The sequence below is a fragment of the Poecilia formosa genome, unplaced genomic scaffold (assembly GCF_000485575.1).
Source record: "Poecilia formosa unplaced genomic scaffold, Poecilia_formosa-5.1.2 Scaffold9, whole genome shotgun sequence".
Taxonomy (NCBI): Eukaryota; Metazoa; Chordata; class Actinopteri; order Cyprinodontiformes; family Poeciliidae; genus Poecilia; species Poecilia formosa.
Genome location: NW_006799948.1, coordinates 338,953 through 361,641, shown reverse-complemented (window position 1 = coordinate 361,641; position 22,689 = coordinate 338,953). Strand labels below are relative to the sequence as shown.

The following is a 22,689-nucleotide window of genomic DNA, read 5'->3' as shown; positions in this document are numbered from 1 at the left end:
GAAATTATTTCAAAACATCTAAAAAAAAAAAAAGTAGTCTAAAAACAGTGTTAGACAGGTGATGCTTTTTAAATGAGAAATTTTCACATGAAATTCGTCTGAAAAATGTTCATATCATAACTTAAAAATGTAATTAAAAATTCATTATTCTTAATCATGTGCAAGACAGACAAGACAGTTGGCTCACTATTAATTTTACAAATGCGGATGGTTCGCAAAAACAAAGTTTGCATGAATTTTTTATATTAAAAACACTTGCAAAGAATCATTTGCTTCAACATATTTAAGAGAAGAAATATTCGATCTACAGCAATGGTTTCTAACCCATTTGGGTTCCAAGTTAGGGAGTTTGAGGTCTTGAAATAAAATGACCTAAAATAGTATCAGAAAAATCACATTTGTATTGCAAATGGTACAACAGATATTGAGGACTGAATAACTTTTAGTTTTGTTCAGGATTTGGAGGAAAAATGTAAAGTGTGAAAGAAGTTTGTTTTTTTTCTTAGATTGGAGCAAGCTAAGAAAACTGATGCTGATAAAAAATGCCTTAACTGTATATTAAAAGACTTTTATTTCTTACCATTGATTCTTTGTTTTGTCAAATGTGAAATGCAAAATAAAGAATAAATAAATAAATAAATAAATAAATAAATAAGTAAATAAATAAATAAATGGCATGAAGAGATTGTCTTTGCATATGACAATGCATCATAGAGTAATAAAAGGTTTCAGGGGAGGTTCAGTGGAAAAAGACATGAGGGAGACCAACAATTTAAAGAGAAGGCTACATACACATCCTGCACCTCCAGGTTTTCCTCCTGGGAGGGATGGAGCGATGGAGGGAGTGATGGAGGGATGGGTTTTCTCATGAAAACAGGAAGTTAAATTCCTGGTCAGTAATTTTGCTCCTCAGAAACACCCCTTGTTTAGATGGGACCTTTAAACTACACCCTGCATCTCTGTGGTAGAGGAGCTCCAAGTACGAGTAGAACTTGTTTTTATGCAAGTAGAAGTAAAAACCTTCATCCAAAAAAAGTTACACAAGAATAAAAAAGTATTTAGTAAAAGGCTAGATAGTCCTGTTCAATTTGATAGAATTGTGTAATAATATTGACACAATCTAAAATGTACATGTTAGGTTATACTTTAAGTTATAAAGTAAGTAAAACTAAATTATATTTCAGGCAGAAAAAAACCCATTCCCAAATCTCAATATTTTTGGTTTCAAAAATATAAAATTTTTGAAACCAATACTTTTGGCGACAATATCTACTTTTTACTGTATGTTCACTTGCCCTCCAATGGCACAACAGACTCAGCAGATAAAAAAAAAAACATTAGAACCACAAAGTTGGATTACAAATAAGAAGTCTGACCAAACATAGACACACATATTTTTGTCTTACGTCCTTTAATCAGTGAAGTTACTCACAGCACTGAGTAAATATAACTAGTCACTACCCAAACCTCAGTTTGTGTTAAATAATTATAATTGGTTCGCTATGTCACCTAAATCTGATTTCCAATACAGTTTTAAACTAAATCTCCCCTGGCACATTTGATGACACTCCTGCCAATCCCTTTATAAATAGATTTTTTTTTTCATTTAACTAATTTAATAAGGGTTTCTAGAAACTTTTAATTAGAAATTCTTGACTTTGTTTCTCTCGTGTATAAATATGTGACTTAAGGCTCCATTTATTTTAGGAACTGTCATCTAAGCTGCATGAAGAATCATATATATTGCCATTATGCCCAACAAGCTAAAGGGTAAAAACTCACTGTTAAAGGAGTGCAGCAGTAAGTAACATCTTGGGTTGAACTTCCTTATAGTGACAACTTCATGCCATCTACAAGTCCACAGGTTATTTAGAAGCATTGCAAGAAAAAAGGAGTTTGCTAAACTCTAATTGAACTTTAAGTGGAAACATGGACTTTTGTTGAATGAGACTAAGATTGAGCTTTTCTGCAACAAACACTCCAGGGGGACTCGACATGGAAATAAAAGAGGACAATATGAAGCAGCATTTCATGTCCATCATGAAAAAGGTTTGAGGATCTGTAATGTGGTGGCCCTGTTTTCCTTTCAAGAACCCAGGGAATCTTCAGTGTGTGTGGCATCATTAAGTCTGTGAAATCTGGGACAGATAAAAAAAAAAGAAAAGAAAAAAAAACACAATGAACTCAAAAAAAAATTACTAAAAATTAATCATCATTGGGTATTTCAGCTGGACAATGACCCAAATTTAAGTCAAAACTCAAAAACAAAGTGGTTTACCAGACAGAAATTAACTTTTTTCAGTGATCTACTTTACCTCCAGATCCAAATTCAATAAAAAATAAACACACACACACACACACACACGCGCGTGCACAAGCACATGCACACACAAGATGAGGATAACACAGAACCCAGGGGGCACTGAATGAGCTAAAGAAACTGAAAAGAGAAAAGGTCAGAGAGCTTTTTTTGTTTACTCTAACCTTGTAAAATATTACAGGAAAAAGGGTAAATGTTGTCCTGTTGATCATAAAAAGAATTTTTTTATTCGTCTTTGCCAGGGTGCCAACAAATGTGTCTAATGTTTACCTACCTCGTAGTCTGGTGTGAAGACGTCAGTAAGGTCCAGACCAGTTCAAAGTTGTTCCTTACTGGAACAGAGGGCGATTATTGTGATACTAAAGATAAAAAGAGTAGTGTGTGTATCATTTATTTTGCGGCACGAAACCTAAAATAGACACCAGAATAGTAGTAAACAAGTAAAGCCTATCCAGTTGACACTAATTTGCTCGTCTCAGAATAAATCCTTGGATCTTAACCTTTGCTCATGACCTGCATGTCAAATGTCAAAATATTACAGAAAAAAATGAACCAGAGAAATCACAAAGGAATTACAGTTGCTTTTAGCCCTCATGATATATTATTAATCCAATTTTGCATCGACCCTTGAATTTTTTTTTTTTTTTTTAGGTTGGGGGGGTGCAAAAAAAAATCACATTGAGCAAATTAATGAGGTAAACGTAATGATCTGAGATGATCAAAGGATATCAGTGTTGGGCAAAGTACAGCCACCAATTAGTAAAACAAGCACAGGAAAGGGACTAAAATATGCACCAACGTGCTTGATGAAAAGACAGGGTCAGAGAGAATGGACTAATTTCACAAATGAAACGATGTGAACCAAGACAGGCTCTTGGATGTGTGGGTGTGTGTGTGTGTGTATAAAGTGGAGGTGGGGTCTGTATGCGGGTCATGTTTGGATTCCCCCTGAGTGTATGAGCATAGAGAGTGTTAGAGGTCCCACAAGAGCAGCAGGAGAGGAGCTGGCTTTACTTTGATAACAATAATAAGGTATTTTTTCTCTCCTTACTGTCTCCTTTTTTTATCCTGCTTTGGCACAACTAGCACTGCTGTAGTCGTTTGATCCATGAAAGATGCTTGTTATGTCTTTTTTTTTTTTTTTGAAGAGTTTGATGCACAAAGAAACATTAGAAGGGGGAAAAAGTTTAGAAATAGGCAGCCTCTGTCCAACTTGGACTTGGGTTCATTAAGAAAGCCTCTGGGGGAGTACCCCTTTCTTTTTGTTATTTTATTTTTGTTGTTTTTCCTGGGGGGGTTTCTAGCCCTACAGGAGAAAAAGCTATGTGACCCCAGTGATTGATTGCAGTTATTATAAAAAATAATATCCAAGCATTCAAGCAGATAGTCTTGCATTTAAAACAAAAAAAGGAACAAAAGGGACCGTTTATAAAAAAAAATGCCTATTATCTGACTTAAACTTTGACATGCAATAAAACTAGATCAAATCTTTCAGTAGCCCTCATCCTGTATCAGCTGCAATGTGAATAGCTAAGTACACTTTTTCGGGCTTTCTTTGACTTTCTATTAGGCAGATTTGTTAACGTAATCTATTTGATGAACAGTGTTATGTTTTTGGTAAGTTTAGAACATGTATGATACAAAATAAGGCAAAATGAGCATCAGTAACTGAGCTCATTCTGAAAATCAGAAAAAGATACCACCTCAAAAATCAATGGATGAGTCAAAGAAACAGAAATGATAAATAGACAAGAGGACTATGGTGATTAAAAAACAGGAACATTTCTCCAAATATAAAACATAGCTTGTGTTCTATCATAGCGGCACGTTTAGAAAGCCAAAACAGAAGGTAAACAAGTATGCTTACTTCAAACAGAAACCACTCCAAGTTTTCTGAAACAAATTAAGCACTCCTACTTTCAGAGTAGTTTTAGAGTGAGAGAAAAAATGAATTAGTAGTTCTGCTGGAATTTAACATAAAAAGAATGACAGAAAAAGGACAAAACTGAAAAAAAGGTAAATAAAACCCTGACGGTTCTGAATAGCTGTGCTTCAATGTGAGAGAATAAAAAAAATCTACCAATTTGCCTTCATATGTGGGAATTAAGCTAACTATCTGAGCATAGGTGTGTAACACACAACTCCAAAGTACTGAGAAATACTTCACTTAATTTTTTGTGGCGCTAGAGAAGTGATCCCATCTCTACACAGATGTTATTTTGTCTTAAGTCACAAGTATACTTGAGCAACAAAAGAGGGAAAAGCTCAACGTTGCGAGACTTGTTTACAGCCATCTGCCTTGTAAAAGATCAACGACCTGTTAAAGCACCGACACTCAAACCTAAAGATTTCTCACCTAAGCCCTCTCTGGTGTACATAACATCTACATAGACTTGAATAAATCTGTTTGTGTTGTAAGGGGAGCACACCTCATCAGAAGCATTGTGAGCGAAAACATTGAGAGACTGACAGATGTCTCTCTCCGTCTTACTCTTACCTGCGTCTAACAATGTCTCTCGCTCTGTGAGCCTTAGGACATCCAGACGCTCACACACAATCATGTGACAAACAGGCCTTGTTTGTGTGTATTTGTCAGTGCGCAGTGCATGTTCGTGTTTTCATCACTGTCTAAAAGAGAGCGGAAACCAATCCCTGATCCTAGCGACTGATAACAACATCCACCGCTGCCAAGCTCCCACAATAACAAATGGTGGGCAGCTGCCACTGATACTGTACAACTGTAAATAGGAGACGCACTTCACATTCGGAGCAGATACAGCACCGATCAGGACGATCACAACTGGCTCCTCCAGTAAAACAGTAAGAAAATCTGGACATAGAAATGGTTTTGAATATTCAGTCTTCTCAGTGCAGAAGGCTAGATATACAATTAGAAGCTTTTTGTCTGTACTGTAAAAGCCAAAGTTAGATTTTATTTTTAAAGGGGAATACTTTGTTTTTTTATAGAGCAACTCATTTATTTCGGGTAGCACAAGTTTTGTTAAACCAGAGAAATTGGTCCAAAGTTTGTCAAAGTTTGTTTCAGACCAAGTGGATGAATCATGGAGCAGAGTACAGACATAATCACATCCTCCCCACTGTGGTGCTGAGAAACCGACGGGTTAGAGGCTCTATTGCATACCATTAACTTATAATTTAAGTCTACATAACAGATTAAAACTAACGCATTACTGGCACTGCATTAGCATCTCTTTCATGTAAGCAAACTAAAAATGTGGGAAAAACCTTTCATCTAGATCACCCTTCCTTTGGTTTTGAACTTAGTGGCTTACACAGATGTCTGCATATGAAGACACATTTCTTATTACAATAATACATTTTCCTGCCTATTTGTCATGGCCTGATAAAACAGTTATAATTATATATTTACGGTATAAAATATGCAAAATAACCCCCCCCAAATCTCTAATAGTTCTGTAAAACAAATTCATTCTGAAACTTTGAGGTACTGAAAGACAAAGTGTAGCAAAAACACAAAAGCAAATAAATGTAAATAATTTTTAAAATGCAATAAAAAAAATTTTAAAAATCAAAGGTCTTTGACTATATGTCAAAGATTTTCTATCAGGAAAAACTCCTTTTTACCATTTCATCATCCCCTCTCACTCCCGCTTTCACAGAGCCAGAGAGCTGATTGGTGGAAAGAGCTTTTCCTTGATCCGACTCTCAGGTCCCAACAGGCTGTAAAACATACAACAGGAGGACCAGCAGCAGCTTCCTCACACTGTCCTACTCTTACAGCTATTCTCTCTGCCGTAGCCACAGCAGTTGTCACAGCAGCAGTCACGGCAGCGGCAGCAAAAGAAGCAGCAGAGAGGAGCCAGTGCATGAGGGAAAGCAAAAACAATGAAAAGAAAAAAGAAAAAAAAAGAAGGGGTGCTCGGTCACGAATAGACCCTCAGCTGTATGCTCTATGCTTCGGAGAGCCTTCACAACTTCAGAATTAAGAGAGGCATCTGAGCATCTGGGGTGACTTACCGGTGAAGGAGTCCCTCTCTTGGAGTCTGTCTCAGCTGGTCTCTCACAGGGGAAAGGCGGAGGGGTGATGGAGGTCGGGGAGGCTGCCGCCGCTGCTGGTGATGGTGGTTTGGGTGCTCACATTGATTTGTGTCACTTCTCCGCTGCTCTGTCGCCACTCCACCTTTTTCCCACTCTCTCTCCCTTCACTTCACATCACACACACATTTATGCACACACCCAAAACACAAAACACACACACACACACACACACACACGTACAAAGATTTGGGCATATTACAGAAAGCTTCTGTTCGCAGATCAGGTACTTTCGTCATGCATAACAGCCACCAAAAAGAAGCGCAAAGACATTTAAAGATTTTCTTTAAAATGCTTCATTTTGATTTGCATCAGAAGATGTCACAGTTAAATGCAGAATTAGACTGAAAAGCTGAAAAACACCTTTTTAGCAAACATGGCTGAAACAATGAAGCTAACAACTGAAAATAGTATTTGTTTTATTATTACAAGATGCAAAGACTTGCAAAAATGTATCGCCCAATAAGCAAGGCAGTTTGAGAAAGATAAGTTGTTGGTATTGATGGGGGTTTTATCACTAAACAGCTAGACAATGGATACTTTGAAACTTATTACCAGCTCACGCCTACCTACATTTAACTTTCTATTAAGCTTTTACTTGTTTGCAATTTAAAACAAAAAATAGTTCACTTTATGTATAATGCACACACATGTACATTATACAAGTTCCGCTTTTTGAAATTAGTGACAAAGTATACAGAATTTTTTAATGATATTCTAAATGTCTGAGCTGGACTTGTTAATGCCAATAACAAATCAATCGTACTGATTTGATATCGTTTCAAAAGATGATTTAGTTTAAGACTGTTTTCTTATAAGGATTAGATTTCATTAAGTTTCAGCATTTCAAAAGTGGTCAGTATAGAAGTGACTGGAGATGGAGGTGAAAACTTATTTGTCAAAACCGATGTATAAAACCTAAAATTATTTAAAAAAAAAAAAAGAGGCCTTAGTCTTCAACGCGGCTGTCGCAGGTTCAATTCCCGGCCTGGCGACATTTGCTGCATGTCTTTCCCCATCTCTCATTACCAACTGTCCTGACAATTAACTATCAAATAAAGGCCACTAAAGCTAATAAAACCTTTAAAAAAAGAAGTGTTAATTTAAGGGGCATTATTATGCATTTACCAGGCACATATCAAGTAACTATGTTACCTTCAGTTATAAAAATGCTGCATATGTCAAATATGACCTAAAAAAATGTGACTTCATATTTTAATGCTGTGAAATTGGGCCTCTGTCTTTTTAAGAAACTCCTGTTATTTCTGCCACCTTCATCACATCACTCGTCTTAACCCTTTAGCAACATTTTTTTTACCAGCGTTTCACTGAGAAGGAGCTTGTATAACGAGTTTAGCTGATTATACCAGGTGTTTGCTAATTGCTCCTGGCTAGTCTGAAGGAGCTGAGTGGGGAGCAGGGAGATTTACATAACACTGTCCCTTATCATAGACACTCTAGTGTATGATTTTTCCCTAGCTGCTTAATGTCCTTAAAATACATCGGTGTAGAAGCGCCAGTGATGAAGAAAGACATCTTGACAGGAACCCCAGCTCCACAACACCAATTTTAAATATGTTACATGGTTACTAACTTGTTAGTCTCTAGAGACAAGTATGGCAAAAGATGCAATCTGTTGAGTAAAGAACCCTTGAAATAAATTAATTAAATTTGTTTTTCAGTATATGTTCTTGTTAAACTCAGGTTATTAAAATTGTGAATAGTGACTGCAAAACCAATTTAAGCAAAGCAAATTTAAACAAACATAATCAAGATAAGACGGAAATAAATATGTCTAAGGGAAACGAATATGAAAAATAAACAGCTGGGATGGCATAGCAGCGTTGAACAATTGTGAAATTTGTGGTATTTCTGTAGTTACATTTTTGTTATGGCAATTTTCCTCTATATTAGGGTTCAGCTGTAAACCCCTTCTTACCTTCGCTGTGGACACACTGACACTGTACATGAGGGACTGACAGCCAGACAGCTGAATGGCAGGTGGACAGCAAGGGAGGAAGTCTAAATATGATGCTACCACAGAATAGAAACAGTGCTTACACTTTGTAAAAATATATTTAGAGTCACTTAAAACCGAGAATGGGGGCATGTTTTCTCATTTACAGGTAAACTACGTTGACTGTTTCGACTCCTCTTTGCCTCTCGAGTGAGCAGGTTTGGGAAAGATTTGCTAATTTAAAACATAACTAAATAAAAACATAAAAGGTGTGTGTAGCTTCTTATAAACTTGTTTAGGGATAAAACGCTCACCTTTTGGATCCGAAAAAGCGTTTTAATAAAGGATTTTCAAAGTCATTTTCCACTACGAGCAGGGGCTCGTGCCAAAACAGGTGCTAATTAATTAATGTTGCATTCCAGTTGTACTCGAAAATGGGAAATTCCAAAATCCCAGTCGGATGAATCAACTGGAATGCCCTCCGAAGCCAATGTTCTCCTACTGGGAAACTGAGATCAATGACTGGTATCCCCCATTTAGGATTTATATGGCCGATTTCACGTTTCAATTTGGCCGCTCCTCGCTTCAACAGAAGCATAATGTGGCGGAAACATGTTTATTTTACAAAACATACAAGTAAAAATCTGCCTGAGAACAATGTTACGTGTAGCCCCTGCAGGTATAAACAGGACAAATTAAAAGTGATGGAAAGTAAAGCTTACAAATATATTTTGTCAGCACTCAGTAGTATTACAAACACCACTGGCGTCGCCACGTTGAAATTCCGACATGACACCTAGCTCCGAGTTACTTCTTCCCTGTAACTAGAACGCAGCACAACGCACCAGTAGTGGGCTTTCTCATTGGCTGACTTAACTGCTCAACGTCAAATCTGTTGCAAGTGGACCAATCGCGACGCAGTGTTTTTCATTTACAGAATTACTGTTGTCCATTTTAAAGAATCTATAAATGTACACATAATTTCACATCAGGCAATTTATGTCTAAATACATTTAATGTTAGTCAAGGTTGTCAGTGACAGCTTGTGTAAAGAAATGGATGATGAATGTTAATTTTGCATAGAAAAAGAGACACCATCTTTAAAAAAAAAAGACATATTTAGTCTGGAAAACCAGATGGAACCCTGGAAATATTATCTGCGTCTTCACTGCAATTTCAGAATCTGATGACTCATGAAATGTCCAAACCCCTGACTCACTTTCAGCTTCCTTCCACATTAAATCTTTAATTAATAGAGAGAGCCTCTATTATTATGAACCCAAGTTATAAATAAGTCAGTTTTTCCCAGTTATATTCAAGAAATTAAAGTCTGTCATAAAACCGATCCTCCAGGTTAAGTTGAACTTCTGGAATGCCATTTAAATGCCCAAACAAGAGTTCAGTAACAGAGTCTGCAAGCTGGAGCCATTAATTTGCACAACAGTAACTCCTCAAATCCATTAACTAGAAAACAATTTTGACATCAAATTAAGTGTATGCAGAGGCATGTACTTTAGGAACCAATATTTCAAGATCTTATAATATCCATCATTAGAACATGATGGACATTGACCTTAATCCTATGACCTCTTCTTTAACCTAATCCTAAAACTAAATTGGAAAGTTCACCCAGAAAATTCAATTGTGAAATGACATACAATTAATTTTTGCCAGAGATTACTAATCTCTGTGTGGAAAATTAAACCTATAGATGATTGCAAATACAAATCTGACAACAACAAAGAAAGGGGGTCGGGGGGAAACTAATAATTCTCTCCAAAACATAAAAGCCTTTTTAGATTAATTGAGATCCTGGCATTGGCATTTTAAATATTACAACTAACAAACAAGGCAGATTCAACCCAACCTACTAAACTAATTTACATTTCTTGGAGTCTTTAGTTAACTAATTATTTGCAAATGATTTTATTTATTTACTGCTCCTTAACTGATTTATTTAAGTGGGAACTCAATTTAATTAGAACAGTTTTTCTTTCTTTTTTTTTTCTTTTTTCTTTTTTTAATAGGGCCAATTCACTACATAATGACCGTCCTCCTACAAAACCATAATATTTCGATATTTAATTTCAAAAGATAAAGAAACATCTTTGTCTGTTCCAGACTGTAGCTAAAGAGTTTCTTTAAACTAACAGTATTTCTGTGATTCCTGAAGCTAAAACACTATTAGTTTTATGGTCTTTAAAACACATCAAATTTAAAAAGATTGCATGTGATGCTTTGTGTGGTGAATTCCAGATTTTAAATTGTGCATGCTTAGTTATGATGTATCCATAATATGATTCTCTAATTTCTAATCAAGCAGAAAGTTATACCAGTCTGGCCTAATAATAAGAACCTGTTGACCGCCAATTTGAAGCTATTGTGTAGGTTTTGTACCACAGCACTACTTGGTACACGGTTATTGAATTATACACTTTTTTTTTTTGAGTGTGTTATGCTAGGCACCAGTTTTTAAGCACAACTATATCCCTGTTTAACTTAATGACTCATCACTTGGCTCGCTCTCTGCAGACCCGTCTCACTCTCTCACTCCATCCATGTATGCTTATTTGTTTCTAATGTGCGTTCTGCTGCCCACTGTACCTAGTAAATGCCACAGTATGCCTGTGCAGTGGAGAAAAAGAGCTCAGGGGCAATCAGCAAAAGCGAGTGGGCAGAGCGGATGCGCTTCGGAGGCTGTCAAAACTATATTATATGGTTGATCCCTGTCCAATTCACTTTTACAGTTCAACAGCTCGCTGTTTGTTAAAGCAGGAAAAACAAAACCCCTCATTGGCGTCTCCTTGTTCTAAACTTAGCTCACACAGCAGGCTTTGTCTTTGTGTGCGAGCGACGGAGAGGAGGCTGGGGCGGCGGTCGAACCAGAGAAAAGTTCTAAATAGAGTGACCACATAGGTCAGGTTTGACACACTTTATTATTCATTCACTGTCTGTCCTCAGCTGCGCTTAGCTCATCAGTACACACATATGCGCACGCACGCACACACGCACAACCTCCCTTAGGTGCGGCTTTTACAGCACATATGCGCCTGGACGATGCACAAATGTCAAGAGCAATAACGGGGATGTCACTCCAAATTCATCCGTTCTCTTCAGTGTTTAGCAGATAGGTAGCTTAGGGATGAGACGATCGAGGTGTGTACATCTCTCCCAACCTTACAAGACAAGTCTTTGATTTATTTTTTTTTTAGATTTTTCCACTAATTTTGTTGCTAGTTCAGCACATTGATATGAAGAAATGAAGATGAAGAAGAAGCATCTCTTGGTTATTGTCTGAATGGGTAGACGACATTTAGGACTATCTTTTGAAGTGCACCTTGTACCACAAATGGTTTCTAAAATTTTACAAGTTCACCAACTGAACATTAAAGGAGGATAGTGAAGGATAGTGAATAGTGATAAAGGATAGTGAATATGCCATCATGTCAGTGGGATGGTACCATGCTGTGGTGAAGCACCCATATACCCAAAGAGACAGAGGAGTCAAATCTCTGCTACTTTGGTCCCTGACTTTCTGAAAGGGAAAGTGACGTCCATCTCAGGCTGCGTAAGGTTCAGCGGTGTTGACCTGGACTGAGGAAGATCCACTTTGAAGGTCTTCTCTGTATGGTCAGTGTGTTCACTGACCATACAGTGAACACACTGTATGGTCCAGTGAAGGAAGCAGTGAAGGAAGCAGACTCAGAGGTCATGGGGGAAGGTGAGCGATAACTAGCTTGTGTAAAGCTAGTTACATTCACCAGCTTTACACCACCGAGTGAGTGTAACTAGCTGGTTATACTAGTTACACAAGCTAGTTTCACAAGCTTGGCAACATCTAGATGTTTAAAAGGCTTCTTCGTGGTCGCTCTCGTTAGTAGGATGGAATATCGGCAAACTTTTTAATGGCAATCCAGTCCTTCATACCTGAAGCATGAGATGTGTCCATATTTGTGGCAAAAAGTCAAGCTTGTTCATTGGACTCTGGAACTGTTCTCCTTGTCACCAATCGTGTTTGAAATGTTCTGTACTTCAAAAGTACAAAAATCTTGAGGTCAAGAGTGAAGATAATTTTTTTAAAATCTGAGCCAAAAAAAGTAAAGTTCTCGATCAACCAGTTCACCTGTATTCAGTATCACATCTGACTATGACATAATGGATTGATTTTTTCCCCTTGAAGTCGCTACCCCACAATGTAGTCTTCAATTGGATGGATAGGAGTAGGAGATTCTACCATGCAGCACGGCAACCTTTCTATGGTTCATTTTATCAAATGTTTGGCATTTTGAAAGCCTTTTTTGGATTTCTTTCCAAATTGCTTAAAGTTCCAGAAAGCAGGAAACTTGACACCCCCATGAGCAATAAAGGCTGATTTCTGCCATTTCATCAATGTAGTGGTTGTCATGTAAGAACCATTAGCAATTGTTTAAATAAATAAATAAATAAATAAATAAATAAATAAATAAATAAACTGGCACTAATATAATATGGCTGTAAAGACTGTAAAATAGAAAATTTTCTTATTTAGCGTCATAAATGGAATAACATGATATTGTTAACCTGCAGACTTCAGATTGCAGGCAATAGATCTGGTAATATATTTATTTGTACATTGATTACCTTTTTCTTTTGTTGTTGTTTTTGTCTTTCTAACTTCCATCTCTTCTTTATATGTCAAGAAGAAGTCGTAGCGAAGTGTACAGCTCGGTTCATTTTAGGGATTGTGTCCATTGACACCAAAGATCTTCATACAGAACAAACTTTCCTCAGAGAACAGACCCATCTTTGACCTGCTATTTCCACACGCTCCTTTGACTTAATTGGTTTCTGTAAAACCAGCTTAAAGAGACCTGAAACACCTTTAATTTACATCATTTTGCTTTTCATGACTTTCACAGGCCTAAACATGGCATTGCACCAAGTCTTTGATATTGATATTAAGAGGGATGACACTTAATGAGCATCTAACTGTCTTTGCCTCAGGTATCTTGTACTACAGCTACCTTCCCGGGATTCGGCAGGTTGTGCCAGATATCCTGGGGTTTTGATGAGGAGTCTGGCCAAATGAAACCCTGCTGGGGAAACAGCGATGGGTCTTCGTGCAGCTTTTACTCCAGGGGGCCAGAAAGGAGAGACAAAAGAAAATATGTCACACCTGTGATTCGGTTCTCTGAGGAGGATGGGAATTGATCTCCTCCGGGATCCAGTGGGATTAAAGTGATTTTAAAGAGATCGTGTATTTTCTTCTGTTTTTAAGAACATTTAGCAGGATGTCCACTGATTTGGTTTAAGATCTTTCAGTCCTTCATAGCTGTCATATGAATCATTGAAGCTGCTTTAGGACAATTCTAGATTTCTCAAAAGTAGCTGTTTCCATACCCATTAAATCAAAAGTACCATCAATAGTCTGGGTTAGTTTCAAAAACGCGTCAATACCCCTTACCTGGTGTCATGCGGAGCAGCTCTGTAGATGACTCCAGCTCTCATTGCTCAGGCTCAATCACCCTCTAGTGGCAGAAAAGAGTCATTGCAACTCCTCCGCCGCACTCTCCACTTAATACTAAAGCAGCTCTCCCGTCAGCTGCCGTTTTCCACACACATGTTATGTCCAGAGCCAGACAAATAGATCATGATATAGCCATCCGCCGGGCAGGCTATTCCAAGCCTGAGAAATGACAGAGAAATGCAGGAAGTCGTTGGAACATAAACAAGGCTCAGTGGAGGAAGCAGGGGTCAAGGCGGTGCTTCCTGTTCCAAACCCACCTTGGTGCGCCTGCGAGCAGACACTCGGCAGCGTGACGCAGCACAGTCTAATCTCCCTTGCAGTTGTAAATATTAGCAGGGACAAAAGCTTTAATGGAGTGCATAATTGATTTATTCGGTTGGCTCATCTGGACCGAAGTGCAACAATGTAAAGTTTAATATTTCTTCTCAAAGTTTTGGGAAACTTGTTGATGTGTATTATTGTTGTTATTAATTTAGTGAATAATAATCTTCACTTCAAAATTGACACTGACCCATTTTTGATTTACAATTTTTATGCCAGCCATATTTAACTTGGATTACTTGCTTTACAATTAAAAACCGTCAGAATTTCAGCAACGAAGAAGTTACAGCAGCACGTTATTGCTGTCTGCAGACAGTTCAAAGTCATCTCGGGGTTATTAAGACCTCCTTTGTCAGCTGCCCAGTTTGGATTAGGCTCATTTGCCATTTGGACAAAGCTTCAGCATCTGGCCAGCATTATTATGGCATATCATAATGAATTCATAATCTGGTATTATTGCAGCAGTTGGTTTTATTCTCTTACTCAATTACAGTAATAGGAGTGTAATAATTTGAAGTGGTTCAGATTTTGATCTTTCACACACAGATTATTGTAGTAAAAAAACATAAACCCTGGTGTTTTTGCATGCTTTTTATTGATTGGATTTTTTTTTAGAAATATAAATAGTCTTACCCATTAAACTTCTTCACATTTGATCCCATTAAAACCACATAACTCAACATATTTTATTGTGATTCTATATATCAACATCAGGTAAGTAGTTGTTGCATTATGACAGGAAAAGAGAATATTTTCTGAAAGTAAAAATCTATGGTATACACTAGAATTCAGTACAACCAGCTGTTTTTCTTTAATAAATAATCAAACAAAGTCCCTATATGTACGTAATGTAATCTCAGTATTAAGTTCGGAGGTTTGTTAAGGAACATCAATGAATACAAATAATCAGAAAAACCAATGAACAAAGTTCCAGACTGGAGAAGTTTAAAACTGGCTTAGTTTAAGCAATAACCCAAGTTTTGAGCATCTTTCTGAACTCTACTGTTAAGCCCGTCAGCGAAAAATAGAAAGCAACTTGGACAACCGCAAAACTATCAGGAGATGGCGACTCACCTAAACTGACATACCGGCCAAGGAGAGCATTAATCAGAAAACCCTGGAGGAGCAGCAGAGACCCGAGCCTTACAGGAGGGCAAATCTCCTGCCGGTGCATTTGTTGTGCATTCTACAAACCTGGTTGCTTTGGAAAAGGAGCGTAAAGAAAAAACAGCAAGAGGTCCTGTTCAAAAAAATCCATGTAGGTGAGATGACAAGCAATGTTGAAAAGAGAGTTATGCTCACATGAGAGCAAACTACGTTAAAATATGTATTTTCCAGACACATTTACAACATAGTCAATGAACTATGTGACCTTCAATTGTTATAAAAATGCTGTGTAGATGAGGTATCACTTTTAACGCCTTGAATTTGGGCCTCTGTTTCTTTAAAACTTCCTGCTCTTTTCAAAACTCTGCCTTCAGGAAGTCATCACAACATGGCTCCTCTATTAACCCTTTAGCAACATTTCTACCAGAATTTCTCGTGGAATGAGCTCAGCAGGTTTTTGCTAATTGCTACTGGCTAGTCTGAAGGAGCTGAGTCGGGGGAGCTGCTCTGTGAGGCGGAAGCTTGAAAACTCGAGGAGGAGCTGAGCCTCGAAGGCAGTGCTTTGTCCAATGAGGTGTTTTGCACAGCTGCATGGTTCCCATGGGAGATAAAAGTATTTCTCAAATAACACTCCGTTATGATTCTGATGAGAAAATATCACTACAACCTTAATGTAAATCTCAAAACAATCAATTTGACATAATACTGCCCCATTAAACGCACCGGCCCTATGCTAAAACATGGTGGTGGAAGTATGATGCAGTGGTGGGTGCTGTTCTTCAACAGGAACAATGAAAATGTTGTGAAGATTCTCTGATATTTTAGAAGAAAAATTACTAGATTTCAGCTGGGAGTTTCTTTCTTTTTCTGCAGTCTTTCCATCCGCGCTCGCTCTGCTCTCTTCCACTCAAGTGTCTCATCGTCCCAACAGGAAAAGGGGGGTGGGGGAAAGAAGCTGTGTATCAAAATGTAAGAGAAGACATCTGGCATACAGTGCATAAGAATGATCTCAACAGATTTACTGTAGTGAATACACATCTGTATCTTAATAGTCCATCAGCAGCGGTGAAGGGAGAATGTGAAAGCTCTGAGGGATTTGGGATTGCATTTATGTCCCATCAAGCAGCTTCCTGGATCCAGGCAGAAAAAAAAAGAAAACCCTAATATATCTGTATTTGGTCGCCAGCTTACATCTGTCTGCTTATGGATTTATGACTTCCAAACTATTTGAGAGAGGGGGGAGAAAAAGAAAAAAAAGGAGTCTCTCGACAGAGCCAGTGACTAATAACTAAAGCTGACAGGGATGGCAGGCAAACACTCACACACGCGTGCGGATAGACGTGACGACAAGGCTCGGCGACAGGGAACAAAGGAATCCAAATCTGACACATTCTCTCTGACAGAAGGATAAAACTCACTCACCCCTCGAGCCACACACACACACGCACACACACGCACACATGCAGACACACTCACACACACTGGGGGACACACACAGTTTCTTTTTTTTTTTTTGTCACAAACCATTTATTACTGAACTAAAAACACTCAGGTCCATGAGGAAAAGCTTTGAAATCTTAACCAGGATGTAAAGTGTGTTTCTTCTTATTTATTCTCTCTAGTTTTGATTTGATTTTAGTTGTCTGGGCGTATTTTTGTCTTATCCTCTTCTGCTTGTACGGTTTTATGTCTTGTTTGTTGGAGGAGACATTCAGAATATGAGCACTGGTAAAGTAACAAAGAGCACAAGAAAAGGGGGGATATGACTGAAGAAGGTGGACAAATGGGGAAGACACAACTTTTCATCTTTTATACCCGGTGGACCATACGTTAGGCAAAAGGACAGAGTGCAAGCCCCCCAAAAAAACACTGTCCAACACTTGAAGCTTTTTGTGTCACCCCCAAGGGTTAACCATAAGGGACACGTTGACTGTGTTTCCATTATTTGCCTCCAGGAAGACCAGCGGAACAGTTTAGTCAGCTGATTAACGAATAGAAGGCCCTACTCTTTCTCTGGCCCACTCTCAATATGCTCTCCAGAATGTTTTTGCTCCTATTAAAGCCGCAGTACGCAGGGTTCTGTCAGAGCATTGTTGGGGAAGTAAATGTGTTGTTTCTTTTTCATACGGACACACCATATGAACTCTCCGAAGCATTATTTTATCCTACACTCTCTGAGGTGTTAAACTTGTTTTTTTCCTTCTTCTTCTTCTTTTTTTTTTTTTTTTGGCTCAAAATCCATTTGCCAGCTATGCCTCCTCTAAGCCATTACAGGAGTACATAAAAAATAGTGTTTGCTGCCCAAGACTCTAAAGAAAATTGCCTGAAGAGGTTTACTTCCAAAACTCTTGTAAATCTGAAGCTCCACACCAAAACTTGTTGATTGTTTTTAATACCCCGTCACGGTAATTGATAGTTAATGTCACTACAGGCGACCACCACCAGAAAGCAATTGTAGGTTTTCATCAGAAACATACAAGAAAAGAAGCATCAAAGCCGTTCAGAAGCACCTAAAAATGCTAGCTGTAGCGCTGTTATAGAAAAGAATTATGGATATTACGAGTTGCAAACTGACATCACCATGTTGGTAGACAGAGAGCAATCTTTTATTGACATTTATTAAAGAGAGGCCAATGTATCAACAATAATAATTCCTAATTAATAAGAATTTAGTCAATTTTTGATTTGATGTTTTTGAAACAATTTGTTATAAAAGTATGTCATGGCAGATCGAAGAAAGCTGATGGATTGTTTAGTGTTGACAATTATGTTATAACAAAACTGACAACATTTACACGGCAGGGAAATTGGGTATAGATTTTTTTTTGTTTTTGTTCTATGCATATTCGTCATATTTAATGGGTCAAAATTCAACCAGCGTTGAGTGAAAACATGGATTTAATGATGAAAAACACAGGAAGTCACAGTTACGGCGTGAAGGAAACAAAACGTCAAACTGGAGAGAGTAACTGAAGAGTCCAACGAAGAGCGATATAAGCCGAGCCTAAATAAGCAGGAGGTGTGAAACCAGGTAGCGCCGAACAGCAAAGAGAGACTAATCAAGTCAGAGAACAAAAGGCAGAGCTGAACAGAACAGAAAGACGTCCATAGAAAGAAGAAAGACACACAGATATAAATAAGCACAAGAAATTAGTTTAAAAAAAGAAGACTAAGCACAAAGATCTATAAATAATGATAAACATCAAGAAATGAGGACAAACAAATGAAAACCAAACACAGGTCAATCGTGACAATATTTCTAATGGGCCTATTGGCTTTATAACCACAGAAGATCAGTATAAATACCCAACTACGCCACAGACACAGATATCAAAACCAGTTAGTCTTTATTTTAAGTTATATTCAACACTTCTTGACAGTCAAATTGGTGTAATGTCCTTAAAACTAACCCAATTCATCACATACCAGCGCTTCCTTAACAACATAATGGTATTTTAGTGCTGGCACCCAACTGACAGCAGGTATATCATGCACTGCTGACATGAGAATGAGATACTGACACAGGTACAGCAGAGTGACAAGATATCTGAAACCAAGCGATTGTGGGAAAAGGTATTTTTGGGACTCTTGAGAAATATACAAGCTACTTAAAATGGATCATCTTTGTGATCTCTGACCCGGAACTTGTCACAGGAACTTTTTGAAACTGCAGCTCAAAAACCTTAGGTAGAACATGAGATGAAAACAGCTGTTCTGTTAGCTTTGCCTGACATATTTAAACCATTTTAAACACGAGTCACGGTTCATGTTGTTTTCGGCGCCGATACCTCCTTAATCTATCATCGCTTTTTCCATTCAAAGAGTCGGGATTTATTGTCGCCTCAGACGTGGAGGTGAGGTCATGGCGTAACAGCGTGGCGGGCTCCGCGACAATGACCATTGTTCCTGGGGGACGAACAGGAAGGGCCTGCGGGGAACTTCCTGCTGCAGATAGGGCAGAGGTGTGTGTGTGTGTGTATGTGTGTGTGTGTTGTGAATATGGGTTCAGTTGAGTGTCAAAGTGATGATCATATAGTGATTTCAGTAGCTTAAATCAGAGTTCGCTTTATCTTTTTTTTCTTGAATATTTCTTCTCCTCGGTCCAAAGTTTGCTCCTCTTTAATCGTTGACGATCTGACACTGCACCAATCCGCCAACCTTTTCTTAAGGATATCCAAGTCTTGGACTTGTAGGTTTTGTTTTGCGAGCTACTCCAGTGGAAGCTGGATATCACCATCTGATGAAGTCAATAGAATCACATCACCTGCAAAAAGGAGTGACCTGATCTTGAGGCCACCAGAAAGGATCCCATCAACACCTTGATTGGGCCTATTGAAGCTCTGTCCATAAAGATTATGAACAGAATTGCTGACAAAAAGGTAATCAGTCCAAGTTGGACGAAGTAAAGCACGAAGTTTTCACAGTCAGAGATGGTTTGGAGAGCGTCTGCTGGGTGGGTGTTGGCCCACTATCAAGTCCAAAATCAGAGAAATCATCTAAACAGAAAATAAAAAATAAAAAATCAAACACGTTGTGCTTCCTTCTGCTATAATGCGCTTCATGAAGATGCTCGTTTCATCTTCCAGCAGGACATGGGAGATGGCCAATCTGCCAAAAGTAACTACAAATTGTGCGATTTGACATTTCGAAAATAAATTTCCTTAATGGAAACATGTCAAACATGTCAATGAAAAGTTTTGGATTTAGGATGAGGTGTTTTTTTGTCTTTTTTCTTTGGCTGTATCATAATAGGTTTACTTTGCAAAACTTCAATGGAAGCACTTATTTTTGCATCACAAGTCACACGATTGACAACCTGATGTTACTACTGGCGAGGAACAAGACAGGACGTTGTAAGAGGATAATGATGCAGCATGTTTGTATGAGCAAACTTATTTATACATGATTTTAATTGTGTTTCTCAGTTAAAGGAAACACCATAATTGCAAAATTGTGTGTTTTTCGACATTAGCACCACTTTGACAAAGTTTTGCGCATATTTGTGATGGAAACGCAGTTAATGTTAGATCTTAGCTTGACTGGACGCTTGAATGACCGACATTGAGAAAAAGCTTGTGTGTTTTCTTACACAGTGTGTCTGGATTCAACTGCATACATGGTTGATAATGACTGACATTAGTGAAAGACACAGATCTGAGATGGCTAACGCCGGGACACATTTTGCTTTCTAAGAAAATTCGAGTGTGAAAGACGTCGACATGGACGCAAGTTAAAGTCAAAGAGGCAGCATAAAGGCGGGTTGCCGACTGTCATCAGGTCAGTGTATTTCTATTGAAACTTAAGTTGGAGATTTAAAAAAAAAGAAAGGAAGACAGATTGTGGCATACTTTAAAAGAAAAACGATCCCCTGGCGCACGAGGAAATTACCACTTAACTGCTACAATACTTGGGTGTCTGATGCCTGTTGGCACAACAATAGGGCCTCCTGCACCTATTTCTTCCTTTCTTTTTTCCTTGGAAAATTATAGGCACAATCAATTTTGATAATGCAAGGGAGCATTTGCTTCCAACATAAAAAAAACTGTCTTGATAATTCCTTCTCATGAATTTTTTTTCTCTACTTTTTTACCTTCCTTGCCTCTCCCAGCTAATGGGAACAATTTTCTTCCTTCAGTCTCGCACGAGGCCTCGTTCTCTTACTCAGCGGCGGAACGCGTAGCCGTTGTTTTTCTTGCACTTCCTGCCTTTTGCAGCGAAGCTGAAAGCCTTTTGACCCACAAAGTACAGTTTTGTTGACAGATTGATGCTCTCGCAACCGTGACATTAGCCGAATCACCGGCGTTCAGAGGCCCGCGGTGCCACTCTGGGACAAATGCCCCGGAATTTTCCCAAATAATCCCCCTGTGGGCCTGTCTGTGTGCGGCACGGCGTTGATCTCGGGAGGGTGAAAATAGAAAGCATCCATCTATATAACTGTCTGTTTGTCAGCGTGTCTGGCTCTCCGGTGCTAATAGTTGTCTTTATCAAAGGAGGTGAAGGGATAGAGGTGCGCTGCTCTTTGATGTGAATGGGGCAGAGAGGGGGAAAGGCTGGGAGACATGGGATTTTGTGATGACAGCTGAGGTATTAGCACTTTGTGATACCAGGGTAACATGGTATTACGTCCTGACAGCAGAGGAAGAGCCTGAGAGAGTGTGAAACAGAGACGAAACTTATAGAACAAACAAACAGCCACGGTATATAGATCCACTGTAAGGCATAAGAACTCTTTTAACGACTCTTTAAATAAAAATAATCATAGTAATACAACATGACATGCACTGCATTCCTTTTGCATCAAGTCAGTAGATTTAAATGAAGATGACAACATGCGTAAGTCCAGTTTTAAGTGGGGAAAACCGGGTGGAATTGGCTCATTGTTTAGCTCCAGGGTGGCCGTTCTTTACAATGCCATCTGGTAGCAACATTGTACGGTGTATTTTGGGCACACAAACAGCGTAGGCACATAACTGAAGAAAGTTGGTCAGTATCATACACTAGCCTGTCTTCATAAAACATAAATTGTACGATGGCATACAGTCACATTTTACACGTTTTTTTCTTAGTTTTTGAGCTGAGAGTTGATGAAAAATCTTCACTTCTGATTGTTGGGTAAATTGTATTGTATTGTATTGTTATTTGCTGTGTTTAATAGGTGTCAACTCTGACACTGATCCAGATCCTGAAAGAGATCCATATGTTTCCTTTTTGATTTTCCTGCAGGTAACTCAGAAGCTTTGGGTTCAGCATTTCAGTCAACTAAAATGCAGCAGTAATGCTGTGCATCAACAAACAAAAATGCATGAAACAGAGTTTGGCCACACACAGACACAAGAAGATGACCTACGTGCCAAACCACCTATCGACTCAGAGGGAACATTTCAGATGGAAGTTATGTATCCTTAGTTGCAATTTTCAAAGTGCAGTAAGAATTTCTTTGAAAAATCCAGAATTTGTGGCGACATCGTGATGGAGTTCTGGTCATGCATCCAGTTATGAGGCACACTACGTCAATTTCACGAGATTGGAACAGGATTTCAGCAGTGTTTTCTCTTATAACCAATAATTCATAGTGTTATGTGTGTACAAATAAAGTCAATGGTCCACAAATCTGGAAAAAAAAAATCTGTAGTCAATGTACAGACTACATCTGACCACCTCATAATGTTAAAGCGTTTATGCTTGCTTCAATAAATGGCAACTAGACTGCGCTGTCAAGAGTCTCATTTTAAATGCAGTTTATGGAGTATTTTATGTTGAAAAACGATCTTATCAAAAAAAGAAAAAAAAAAGAGGTCAACTTCCAAATCCGTTTGACTTTTTTCCAGTTCAATCGGCTCTAGCGCAGTTACTTTAACTGAACCACCAGACCCAGCACAGTTGTTAAATTAGAGTGTTCTA

General features: G+C 38.3%; 1 protein-coding gene across 1 annotated transcript in view; it reads right to left on the bottom strand.

Moving 5' to 3' along the window:
* Positions 1–6,502, bottom strand: part of sox5 (SRY-box transcription factor 5) — a 245,942-nt gene extending 239,440 nt beyond the window's left edge. The window contains exon 1 of the mRNA XM_016663484.1: positions 6,320–6,502. The gene's annotated coding sequence lies outside the window, so the exon portion shown is untranslated. The remainder of the gene's footprint in view (positions 1–6,319) is intronic.
* Between the last annotated feature and the right edge of the window lie 16,187 nt (positions 6,503–22,689).